Source organism: Mustela nivalis (genome assembly GCF_964662115.1).
Source record: "Mustela nivalis genome assembly, chromosome: 7".
In the NCBI taxonomy this organism is placed as follows: Eukaryota; Metazoa; Chordata; class Mammalia; order Carnivora; family Mustelidae; genus Mustela; species Mustela nivalis.
The window spans coordinates 92,388,176-92,400,378 of NC_139026.1; the positions used below are offsets into that span (position 1 = coordinate 92,388,176).

General features: G+C 35.9%; 1 pseudogene across 1 annotated transcript; it reads left to right on the forward strand.

Moving 5' to 3' along the window:
* Positions 1-562: 562 nt before the first annotated feature.
* LOC309868837 (olfactory receptor 9K2-like) lies at positions 563-1,503 on the forward strand (annotated as a pseudogene). Its single transcript has one exon. The product of its transcript is annotated as an olfactory receptor 9K2-like (transcript).
* The last annotated feature ends 10,700 nt before the right edge of the window (positions 1,504-12,203 follow it).

Genomic DNA, 12,203 nt, shown 5'->3' on the forward strand with positions numbered 1-12,203 from the left:
ACTGAATCTCTTGATAACATAAACTCTCACAGACTGTTTAAATATTATCCTCTATTTGGGTCTAATGTCACTTCATGGAACTTTAAATCAGTCTTTAATTAGATCATTCTATTTTAAATTGGAAGCATTATCAAAAATAAAATGAATTTGAAATGATAATTAAAAATTAGAATGAATACTTCTATATCTCTAAAACCTTCAGATATATTTAACATCATGAAAATAAAGTGAAGAGCTAAACAGGTATAAAGAAATAATGCTTTATGCATTGATGTCACATGTGCCATAATGGGAAGAACACTGGATTTGGCGAGTCACATTAGAAAACTATGAGTTAGGTAACTTACGTGTTATGTGCTGCTGGGAAATCACAACATTCCTTAGATTTAGGTTCTAGAAAAGGACACCAGAAATCATGCCTAGCAAAATTAGCTGGCAAGTAGGTGAATGTAACACAAATTCCAATATCTTCCATAAAAGAAAATGATATTTTATGATATCAGGAAATAGATAGGAAGTTCAATTTTTAATCTTGTCTTGTACCTCTTAGCAGGTTCTTGGCATGAGCGACAAGGGAGCAGGCAACCACTCAGATGTAACTGACTTCATTCTTGTAGGCTTCAGGGTCCATCCAGAGCTCCACTTTCTCCTTTTTCTCCTTTTCCTGCTGGTCTATGGCATGGTCCTTTTGGGGAACATTAGTATGATGGCAATCATTGTGACTGACTCCCAGCTGAATACACCAATGTATTTTTTTCTAGGCAATCTCTCCTTCATTGATCTTTTCTACTCCACTGTTATTGCCCCAAAAGCCATGGTCAACTTCCTGTCTGAGAAAAAGACTATCTCCTTTGTGGGGTGTGCTGCCCAGTGTTTCTTTTTTGCCCTCTTCATTGTAGCAGAAGGGTTCATCCTGGCAGCCATGGCCTATGACCGCTTCATTGCCATTGCAATCCTCTTCTTTACAGTGTCCACATGTCAAAACACCTTTGCACTCAGCTGGTGGCTGGTTCCTATTTCTGTGGCTGGCTCAGTTCCATCCTCCAAGTCAGCGTAACATTCTCAGTGTCTTTCTGTGCTTCCCGAGTCATTGATCACTTTTACTGTGATTCTTACCAAATTGAGAAGATCTCCTGTTCCAATCTCTCTGTCAATAAGATGGTATCTCTCAGTTTGGCTGCCTTCATTATTTTGCCTACAATAGTTGTTATTGTAGTGTCTTACATGTACATTGTGACCACAGTCTTGAAGATTCCCTCCAGTGAAGGGAGAAAGAAAGCCTTCTCCACCTGCAGTTCCCATTTGGGAGTGGTAAGTTTACTCTATGGGACTGTTTCCTTCGTGTATCTCACACCACCAAGCAATCCTGAACTTCGTAAAGTGGCTTCAGTATTTTACATATTGGTCACACCCATGTTAAACCCTCTGATCTGTTCTCTAAGAAACAAGGATGTCAAGCAAGCTTTGGGGAAAATCCTGTGGAAGAAAAAAGCTTTACATTAATTCCATTTTTTATGACTTCCTCATTAATGGGCTTATTGATAATTTCATCATGAATCACTTTTAACATGGTGTGAAGTTTGAGTCACTTAAGGATCCTTAAGTTGACCATCTCACAGATGACCAAATGGAAAGGGTAATGGAAGGAGTAATAGCAATCCTTCTCTCTCCTTTAGAGCAGTGTTAGATATTCAGTATCAGTAAAACTTATCAACATATTATACTCCCTACTCTATGTAGTTACAACTATATGAGACTGGGCCTCTTTAGATCATGGGCAGAAAAATTTCTTTGGTAGGAAGATGATCTTGGAATTAGCAGTCTCTTATGAATAGAGGAAGTGTCAACCCAAAGCAGGACGATTTCTGAGTTATAATATTTAATTTTTTATAAATCTATTCACAGTGACTTAATTGGGGCCCATAATTCTTGACTAGAAATCATGGTATAAGATTTTTTTGTGTGTGCCATCATGAGTTTAATTCAATGAATTATTGGTGTTTGTATCTTGATTGTATTTATTTTTAATATTGATTGCTATTGGCTTATTATCATGTCAAAGAGATAAAGATATTTCATATCCAGTGTTCTAAAAATTGAGCATCCAAATCTACAAAGGTAAAGTCTTTCATACCAATGTTCTATTTTGAGGGGAAAAAAATTGCACTGGATGTTTCAAATTACATTTGCCAGTTTGTACTGGATCATCTTTTTCTTTGATAATTGCTGTTTACATGTACAAAATTTTTATTTGCTTTGTATTTGATATTTTAATTATATGTGATATTTTTGTTTTCTAAATATTTGTTGAATTGATGTTGTAATTATAATGAAGTTAGTTACATTTGGAGTGTGATATTTATTGTCTTGTTGTTACCTATAATTTTAAATTTAGGTTGTTCTTTCAAATGCAATTTGTATGCAATTCAAATATCCAAAAAAACCAAAACCAAAATCAAAACAAAAAACCCAACAGAAAAGATTGCTGGGGGGGGAGGGTTCATTTGTATTGTATATCTTTTATTTGTGTACCATGAGGTTAAATTATAATGTTAAGGGGAAGATGCAGAAGGCAGAAGTGAAAGGATGTTGTAAAAGATTTGATGTTTAATGTGAGTTGCCTACTTCTATTGAGATATTGAAATAGCTAATCAATTCTGAAAAATCCCAGTAATCTTAGAGTGTACACAACTTGTAAGGTTAGAAAAGGAGAGGGCAAATAGGCAGCAGAATGGGGAATGGTAGAGTCAAGTACTCTGGTATATAACCTACTATTAATAAAAATAAGCTTCTCTTCTAATTCTTACAAAACCAACCAAAAATCCTTTTATCAAAGGCTACTTTGATATTTTTCTTATAGGACAAAATGGTTTTTGTACTATTCTGATATGTGGTCTAGAATTAAAAAATAGATTTTCTTTGCTCCATACCAATATTTCCAATAGATGAATTGTTATTTTATCCTCTGCACTCCATGTATGAGTATTCTTTTTTCATTTGTTTAATTGAGTGTACAGTAGTTTTCTCCTTACTCACAGTTTCACTTTCCATGGTTTTGGGTACCTGTGTTTGATTGTGGTCCAGAAGTAGATGATCGTCCTTCTGACATAGCATCAGAAGATGAATGGGAAAAACTGCAAAGAAGACACCCAAATGTCCAACAGACACATGAAAAAGTGCTCAACATCCCTGGGCATCAGGGAAATACAAATCAAAACCACAGTGGGATACCACCTCACACCAGTTAGAACAGGTAAAATTAACCAGTCAGAAAATGACAGGTGTTAGCGAGGATGTGGAGAAAAGAGAGCCCTCCTACACTGTTGGTGAGAATGTAAGCTGGTGCAGTCACTCTGGAAAAAAGTATGGAGGTTCCTCTGGAAAAAAGCATGGAGGTTCCTCAAAAAGCTGAAAATAGAGCTACCCTATGACCCAGCAATTGCACTACTGGGTATTTACCTTAAAGATGCAAATGTGGTGATCCGAAGGGGCACATGCACCCCAATGTTTATAGCAGCAATGTCTGTAATAGCCAAACTATGGAAAGAGCCTAGATGGAATGAAAGATCCACTCATCAACAGATGAATGGATAAAGAAGATGTATTATATATACATTGGAATATTGTGCAGCCATCAAAACCCCAAATCTTGCCATTTGCAACAACGTGGATGGAATTAGAAGATATTATGTTAAGCAAAATAAATCAATCAAAGAAAGACAATTATCATATGATCTCACTAATATGAGGAATCTGAGAAACAAAAGAAGATCACAGGGTAAGGGAGAAAAAAATGAAATAAGATGGGACCGGGGAGGGAGACAAACCATAAGAGACTCTTAATCTTAAGGAAACAAACTGAGGCTTGCTGGAGAGGAGGGAGGTGGTGGGATGGGGTAACTTGGTGATGGACATTGGGGAAGTTATGTGTTGAAATGAGCATAGGGTATTAATAAGACTTATAAATCACAGACCTGTACCTCTGAAAAAATACATTACCTGTTAATAATAATAATAATAAAAGAAGATGAGTGGTAGCTTAGCATTATGTCACAATGCCTATGTCATTCGCTTCACTTCTTCTCATCACATGGACATTTTATCACCTCATATCATCATAAGAAGAAGGGTAAGTACAGGATAAGGAGATATTTTGAGAGAGACCACATTCATATAACTTTTATTACAGTATATTATAATTGCTCTACTTCATTATTAAGATTTTGTTTTAATATTTTACTATGTTTACTTTGTTTTAATATTTTAATATGCCTAATTTATAAATAAAGTTTTATTATAGGTGTACATGTATAAGAGAAAGACCAGGACATACAGAGTTTGGTACTATCTGCAGTTTTAGATATAAACTGGAAGTCTTAAAATGTACCTCTGTGAACAAAGGGGACTACTGTATACAAGTTAGGTTTATTTGTTCATAAAACATTGAAAATTACTTTGACTAATGTAAGCCAGTGAAATTTATTAGAGGGCTTTGTAAAGCACATGAATGGGTAAAAAAACTAGGGAACCAGCCTTATAATTGGGTAGAAACTAAAGAATCCCAATTGCTGTTTACACGTACAAAATTTTGTACTGTAGAACTGTAGAAGAGTCTGCCATCAGAATTCAGTCTCATTGAAGGCTGCATATGTAATATGTAAACTCCAAGCATTTCCAAACATTTTCCCCTTTCCTATAATTTTAAATTCTGATAAAGTATACCACATAGGCCAAGTTTTGAGTACACATGTGCCCCTTTACTAGGGGATGGCTAAGACCCTAGACTATAACCTTATTTAATTACAAAAAAATGAATCTCAAAAATTAATGGCATGCCTATAAAATTGCTTAACCCTAAAAACCTGAGAATATCAAATATTGGTGAGGTGGTAGAGCAATAGGAACTCTTGTTTATTGCTCACGAGGATGGAAAACAGTACAGCAGACAGTTTGGCAGCTTCTTATTAATTAAACATAGACAAATTGTGCAAACCATCATTTGTGTCCTAGGTATCTTTTTTTTTTTTTTTGTCCTAGGTATCTTTAAAAACTTTTTTTATTATGTTTTGTCCATCACTGTACATGACTAGTTTTTGATGTGTGTTGCTCCATGATTCATTGTTTGTATATAATCCTCAGTTTGTATATAACCCTCAGTTTGTATATATATAGCTGATTTGAAAATTTACATTCACATGAAAATCCAAGGGATAGTCAGTGGTGGACCTAATCTTAGTAGTGCTACTGTGGTGGATACAGGGCAATGTGCATTTCTCAAAGCCCATTGACCTTTGTGACACAAATAATGAATATTCACACATACAAATTTTAAAAATTTAGGAGGTCAAGGGATCCATGATGAATTATAGACTGTGATTAAAGAATCATACTGCATTACAAATATATGATGTAATTTTAATGATGAGATGAGGATAAAGTTGCTGGCCTAAGTAACTTTAGAAAGCAGCTTTTTGGCTGGAAAATATAAGAATAAATCCAGAAGGAAGTCTTGTTGGTAATGTCATTTCTAATAGAAAGATAGGGTTACAATCTTGAAAATTGAGTTGGTGCATATTGGGCTGGAATAAATTAAACTAATTTCATGGCAGAGCATGAGAGACTGTGAACTCTGAAAAACAAACTGAGGGTTTTGGCAGGGGGATGGCTTGGGGGTTGGGTGAGCCTGGTAGTGGGTATTAAGGAGGGAACGTATTGCATAGAGCACTGGGTGTGGTGCATAAACAATGAATCTTGGAACAGTGAAAAAAATTAACTTAAAGAAAATAAAGTAAATGCGTGGAAAATGGTGGAGACCATCACATTTCTCAGTATTGAAAATCATGTGGCATAAAATTAGAGTTGGGCCATCAGTATGAACTCTTATTTATTTATTTATTTATTTATTTATTTATATTTTGATTTCAATTTACTTATTTTTTTGGTCTTGTATGATATATATTTATTTTTTTCTTTTTAAATTTTATTTTTTTATTGTTCCAAGTTTCATTTATGCACTACACCCAGTCTTTAGATAGTATTGATGCAGATGAGTAGATGCAGAAACTATAATAAATTTGTATGTAAACATGCTCCTGTCTTTGTGTGTGTTTGTGTGTGTGTCTGTAGTTGTTTGTTGAGAGAGTCTAGAAGCAGTGACACCTCAGTAGCAAATGATACATCTAGAAATTCTGGTTTCTAATTACATTATTTAGCAAAAAGAAACAGGAATCACTGCACAAATGGCAGGTTCTAGGGTTGGGCAAAAGACATCCAAGATGATCCTGCAGAATCTTACAGTAACAGAAAGTAAGGGGGGGGTCCTATTTACACAAAGAAAAACATGGGACGTTTTAAAAGGACACAGGAATCAATTGGAAAGACCTCTAAATGACCCAACGTGGAAAAATTTAAGCAAAAAATAAAGAACATAGTATTGTATTGTAACTCAAAGTATAAAATAAATATCAAGTCCATAATACATAATTATTTAAGAAATAAATAAACAGAGAGGGGAGACACATTTTCTGTACAGAAGAATTCTGAATAATTTATGTAGATACCTTTCAACCTCAAGAAAGTAGAACTTAACCCCTTGAGTATGAAATGATCCTAGTGAGCTATTTGTAAAGAAGATTTTTATGGAAGGTATAATGAGAGGTAATAGAGAAACCTGGAAAACACTACCTCAGCCAGATGACCATAGTTTATCTCATCAATGATAAGTCATGTTGGTAATATGAACTTGCTGATGTCATGTGATGAAAAGGTCTGTTTATCTCTCTGATTTTTCTCAAAACCCACACTCAGTTTAACCAGGATAAAAGGATCAAACAAAGCCAAATTTAAGGACACTCTGTACAATACCTCACCAGAGCCCCTCAAAACACAAGACCATCCAAAACAAGAAAAGTCTGAGACACTGAGTCAAAAGATGTCCAGAAGACATGAGAATTAATGCTGTGTCCTGGACAGAATCCGGAGACAATAAAAGGACATTAGAGGAAAAAATGTTTGCGAAATCTGAATTAAGTGTGGAGTTTAGTTAGTAGTAATATACCATTCTTTGCTTCCTTTGCTGTGACAAATATTTCATAATAATGTAAAGTGTTAACAGCATGGGAAACTTAGTAAGGGGTATGTAGGAACTCAAAGTACTATCTTTGTAATTTTTCTGTAATATAAAACTATCAGAAAGAAAAAGTTTATTTAAATAAAAGTAAAAGGGGTGCCTGGCTGGCTAAGTCAGTAGAGCATGTGATTTTGGGATTGTGAGTTCAAGCTCCATGTTCAGGGTTGGGCTTACTCAATAAACCAACAAACAAATGTAATGAAAATATGTTTAGGAAGGGGAAATTAGCACCAGGCAGACTATTTTTTTTTAATTCAGTATAGTTCAACACTTTGAGAGCCCATCCCAACATGCCCATTCTGAAGCATATATATATATATATATATATATATATATATATATATATATAAAGATTTTATTTATTTATTTGACAGGCAGAGATCACAAGCAGGCAGAGAAGGAGGTAGAGAGAGAGAGAGAAGGAAGCAGGCTCCCTGTTAAACAGAGAGCCCGATCCTGGGATCATGACCTGAGCTGAAGGCAGAGGCTTTAACCCACTGAGCCACCCAGGTGTCCCTGAAGCATATATTTCTGTTCCTGACACCCAGCAATTATTCTTGGGACTGTCAAAAAAACAAAAACAAGACAAAAAAAAATCATTTCCTAAAAAATGAAAAATATTTTTCAACTTCCTGTGTTCAGAATCAAGTCAGAATTTTTGGATGATATCTATGTGCTTCTCTGTAAATGCATTAGGCACCCTTTGATTTATTGTCATCTGTGGAATAAATGGTAAATATAACTACCACTTATGCATACATGTATAGAGAAAAAAAATGAAGAGGAAAGAGGATATATGATACAATAAGTAATGAAAATAACTAACTACATTTATTTTTATTTTTAGATTTGATCAGAAATCTATGGCTTGACTTTGTCCAGGTTTACTGGGACATTCTGAGACTCCTAAGATTGGTCTCAATCACTCATGGTAGCTTCTTGTATCCATCAATTTCCAATGTCCAATGTGTCCAATATCATGTTTACTAGCCACTACCATTAGATGTAATACTTAGATCACCTTTAAGAATCCAGAATTTTTTCTTCTTCACCATATAGCAACCTCTCTATTTCCCTTGATATTTAGAGTTAATTATCTCAACCTATTTCATAATCCACTTCTTCACCTAGGGACATTGGAATCTAAAATTAGTACACATTTTAGGAGTTCCTGGGTGGCTCAGTCAGTTAAGCATCTGCATTTAGCACAGGTCATGATCTGAGGGTCCTGGGGTCAGGCTCTGTCTCAGCAGAGAGTGTGCTTCTCCCTCTGCCCAGCACCCCCACTCATGCTCTGTCACTCTTTCTCTCAAATAAATAAATAAAATCTTAAAAAATTAAATTAGTACACATTTTAGTTGCTGCTTTTAATTCAACAGAAATACATTATGTCTCTTGGTAGAAATATTTCTCCAATGGGTCCTAAAATGTCTAGAGCACTAGACATAGGAATCTGATATTTTTAAATGAGTCTTTTGGAATAAATGGGAGATACCACCCATATCTTTACTTCTTGTTCCTCTAAAAAGTATATTCTGGTTATATAGCAACATTATGTGCTGGTCTTATAATTAGGGAAAATAATTGGATAATGGAGAATAGCTTGTTAGCTGAAGAAGTATTATTTTTAGATTTGATCAGAAATCTTAGCTGAAGTAGTAGTGGTAATTCAACAGACGATTCCACTTTATAAAGTTATTTCTTCTAAGTAGTTGGGTACTTGAGAAGACAAGGCATTTGGAAAGCAAGTTTGATTTTTTTTCTCAAATTTTCATAGAAAAACTTCAAAGAAGCAATCGATACATGTTAAGGGCCAACCATGTGGCAGAAGCAGGTATTTTGATTGTGTGAATAACCTGTTAGTAAAAATTGCTTATGATTTCGGGCTCTGTTTCCAGGTCCATTAAAAAAAAAATGTGTATCTTTAGGGTAAATACCCAGTAGTGCTATTGCTGGGTCATATGGCAGTTCTATTTTCAACATTTTGAGGAACCTCCATGCTGTTTTCCAGAGTGGCTGCACCAGCTTGCATTCCCACCAAGAGTGTAGAAGGGTTCCCCTTTCTCCGCATCTTCGCCAACATCTGTCATTTCATGACTTGTTGATTTTAGCCATTCTGACTGGTGTGAGGTGATGCCTCATTGTGGTTTTGATTTGTATTTCCCTGATGCCGAGTGATATGGAGCACTTTTTCATGTGTCTGTTGGCCATCTGGATGTCTTCTTTGCAGAAATGTCTGTTCATGTCCTCTGCCCATTTCTTTTTTTTTTTCTTTTTTTTTTTTTTTTTTCTTTTCTAACAATAGCCATGGTTTGGGCATATCTAAGTTTTTCCAATAATTTTTTTTTTTTTACTTTTTATTTTTTATAAACATATATTTTTATCCCCAGGGGTACAGGTCTGTGAATCACCAGGTTTACACACTTCACAGCACTCACCAAAGCACATACCCTCCCCAATGTCCATAATCCCACCCCCTTCTCCCAAACCCCCTCCCCCCAGCAACCCTCAGTTTGTTTTGTGAGATTAAGAGTCACTTATGGTTTGTCTCCCTCCCAATCCCATCTTGTTTCATTTATTCTTCTCCTACCCACTTAAGCCTCCATGTTGCATCACCACTTCCTCATATCAGGGAGATCATATGATAGTTGTCTTTCTCTGCTTGACTTATTTCGCTAAGCATGATACGCTCTAGTTCCATCCATGTTGTCGCAAATGGCAAGATTTCATTTCTTTTAATGGCTGCATAGTATTCCATTGTGTATATATACCACATCTTCTTGATCCATTCATCTGTGGATGGACATCTAGGTTCTTTCCATAGTTTGGCTATTGTGGACATTGCTGCTATAAACATTCGGGTGCATGTGCCCCTTTGGATCACTACATTTGTATCTTTAGGGTAAATACCCAATAGTGCAATTGCTGGGTCATAGGGCAGTTCTATTTTCAACATTTTGAGGAACCTCCATACTGTTTTCCAGAGTGGCTGCACCAGCTTGCATTCCCACCAACAGTGTAGGAGGGTTCCCCTTTCTCCACATCCTCGCCAGCATCTGTCATTTCCTGACTTGTTGATTTTAGCCATTCTGACTGGTGTGAGGTGATATCTCATTGTGGTTTTGATTTGTATTTCCCTGATGCCGAGTGATATGGAGCACTTTTTCATGTGTCTGTTGGCCATCTGGATGTCTTCTTTGCAGAAATGTCTGTTCATGTCCTCTGCCCATTTCTTGATTGGATTATTTGTTCTTTGGGTGTTGAGTTTGCTAAGTTCTTTATAGATTCTGGACACTAGTCCTTTATCTGATATGTCGTTTGCAAATATTTTCTCCCATTCTGTCAGTTGTCTTTTGATTTTATTAACTGTTTCCTTTGCTGTGCAAAAGCTTTTGATCTTGATGAAATCCCAATAGTTCATTTTTGCCCTTGCTTCCCTTGCCTTTGGCGATGTTCCTAGGAAGATGTTGCTGTAGCTGAGGTCGAAGAGGTTGCTGCCTGTGTTCTCCTCAAGGATTTTGAAGCATTCCTTTCTCACATTGAGGTTCTTCATCCATTTTGTGTCTATTTTTGTGTGTGGTATAAGGAAATGGTCCAATTTCATTTTTCTGCATGTGGCTGTCCAATTTTCCCAACACCATTTATTGAAGAGGCTGTCTTTTTTCCATTGGACATTCTTTCCTGCTTTGTCGAAGATTAGTTGACAATAGAGTTGAGGGTCTATTTCAGGGCTCTCTAGTCTGTTCCATTGATCTATGGGTCTGTTTTTGTGCCAGTACCATGCTGTCTTGATATTGACAGCTTTGTAATAGAGCTTGAAGTCCGGAATTGTGATGCCACCAACGCTGGCTTTCTTTTTCAATGTCCCTTTGGCTATTCGAGGTCTTTTCTGGTTCCATATAAATTTTAGAATTATTTGTTCCATTTCTTTGAAAAAGATGGATGGTACTTTGATAGGAATTGCATTAAATGTGTAGTTTGCTTTAGGTAGCATAGACATTTTCACAATATTTATTCTTCCAATCCAGGAGCATGGAACATTTTTTCATTTCTTTGTGTCTTCCTCAATTTCTTTCATGAGTACTTTATAGTTTTCTGAGTATAGATTCTGTGTCTCTTTGGTTAGGTTTATTCCTAGGTATCTTATGTTTTCGGTTGCAATTGTAAATGGGATTGACTCCTTAATTTCTCTTTCTTCTGTCTTGTTGTTGGTGTAGAGAAATGCAACTGATTTCTGTGCATTGATTTTATATCCTGACACTTTACTGAATTCCTGTACAAGTTCTGGCAGTTTTGGAGTGGAGTCTTTTGGGTTTTCCACATATAGAGTCACAACATCTGAGAAGAGTGATAATTTGACTTCTTCTTTGCCGATTTGGATGCCTTGAATTTCCTTTTGTTGTCTGATTGCTCAGGCTATGACTTCTAGTACTATGTTGAATAGCAGTGGGGATAATGGACATCCCTGCCGTGTTCCTGAAAACCTTTCAGTTTTTCTCCATTGAGAATGATATTTGTGGTGGGTTTTTCATAGATGGCTTTGATGATATTGAGGTATGTGTCCTCTATCCTTACACTTTGAAGAGTTTTGATCAGGAAGGGATGCTGTACCTTATCAAATGCTTTTTCAGCATCTATTGAGAGTATCATATGGTTCTTGTTCTTTCTTTAATTGATGTGTTGTATCACATTGATTGATTTGCGGATGTTGAACCAACCTTGCAGCCCTGGAATAAATCCCACTTGGTCGTGGTGAATAATCCTTTTAATGTACTGTTGAATCCTATTGGCTAGTATTTTGGTGAGTATTTTCGCATCTGTGTTCATCAAGGATATTGGTCTATAGCTCTTTTTTTTTGATGGGATCCTTGGCTGGTTTTGGGATCAAGGTGATGTTGGCCTCATACAATGAGTTTGGAAGTTTTCCTTCCACTTCTATTTTTTGAAACAGTTTCAGGAGAATAGAAATTAGTTCTTCATTAAATGTTTGGTAGAATTCCCCTGGGAAGCCGTCTAGCCCTTGCTTTTGTTTATTTGGAGATTTTAAATGACTGTTTCAATCTCCTTAATGGTT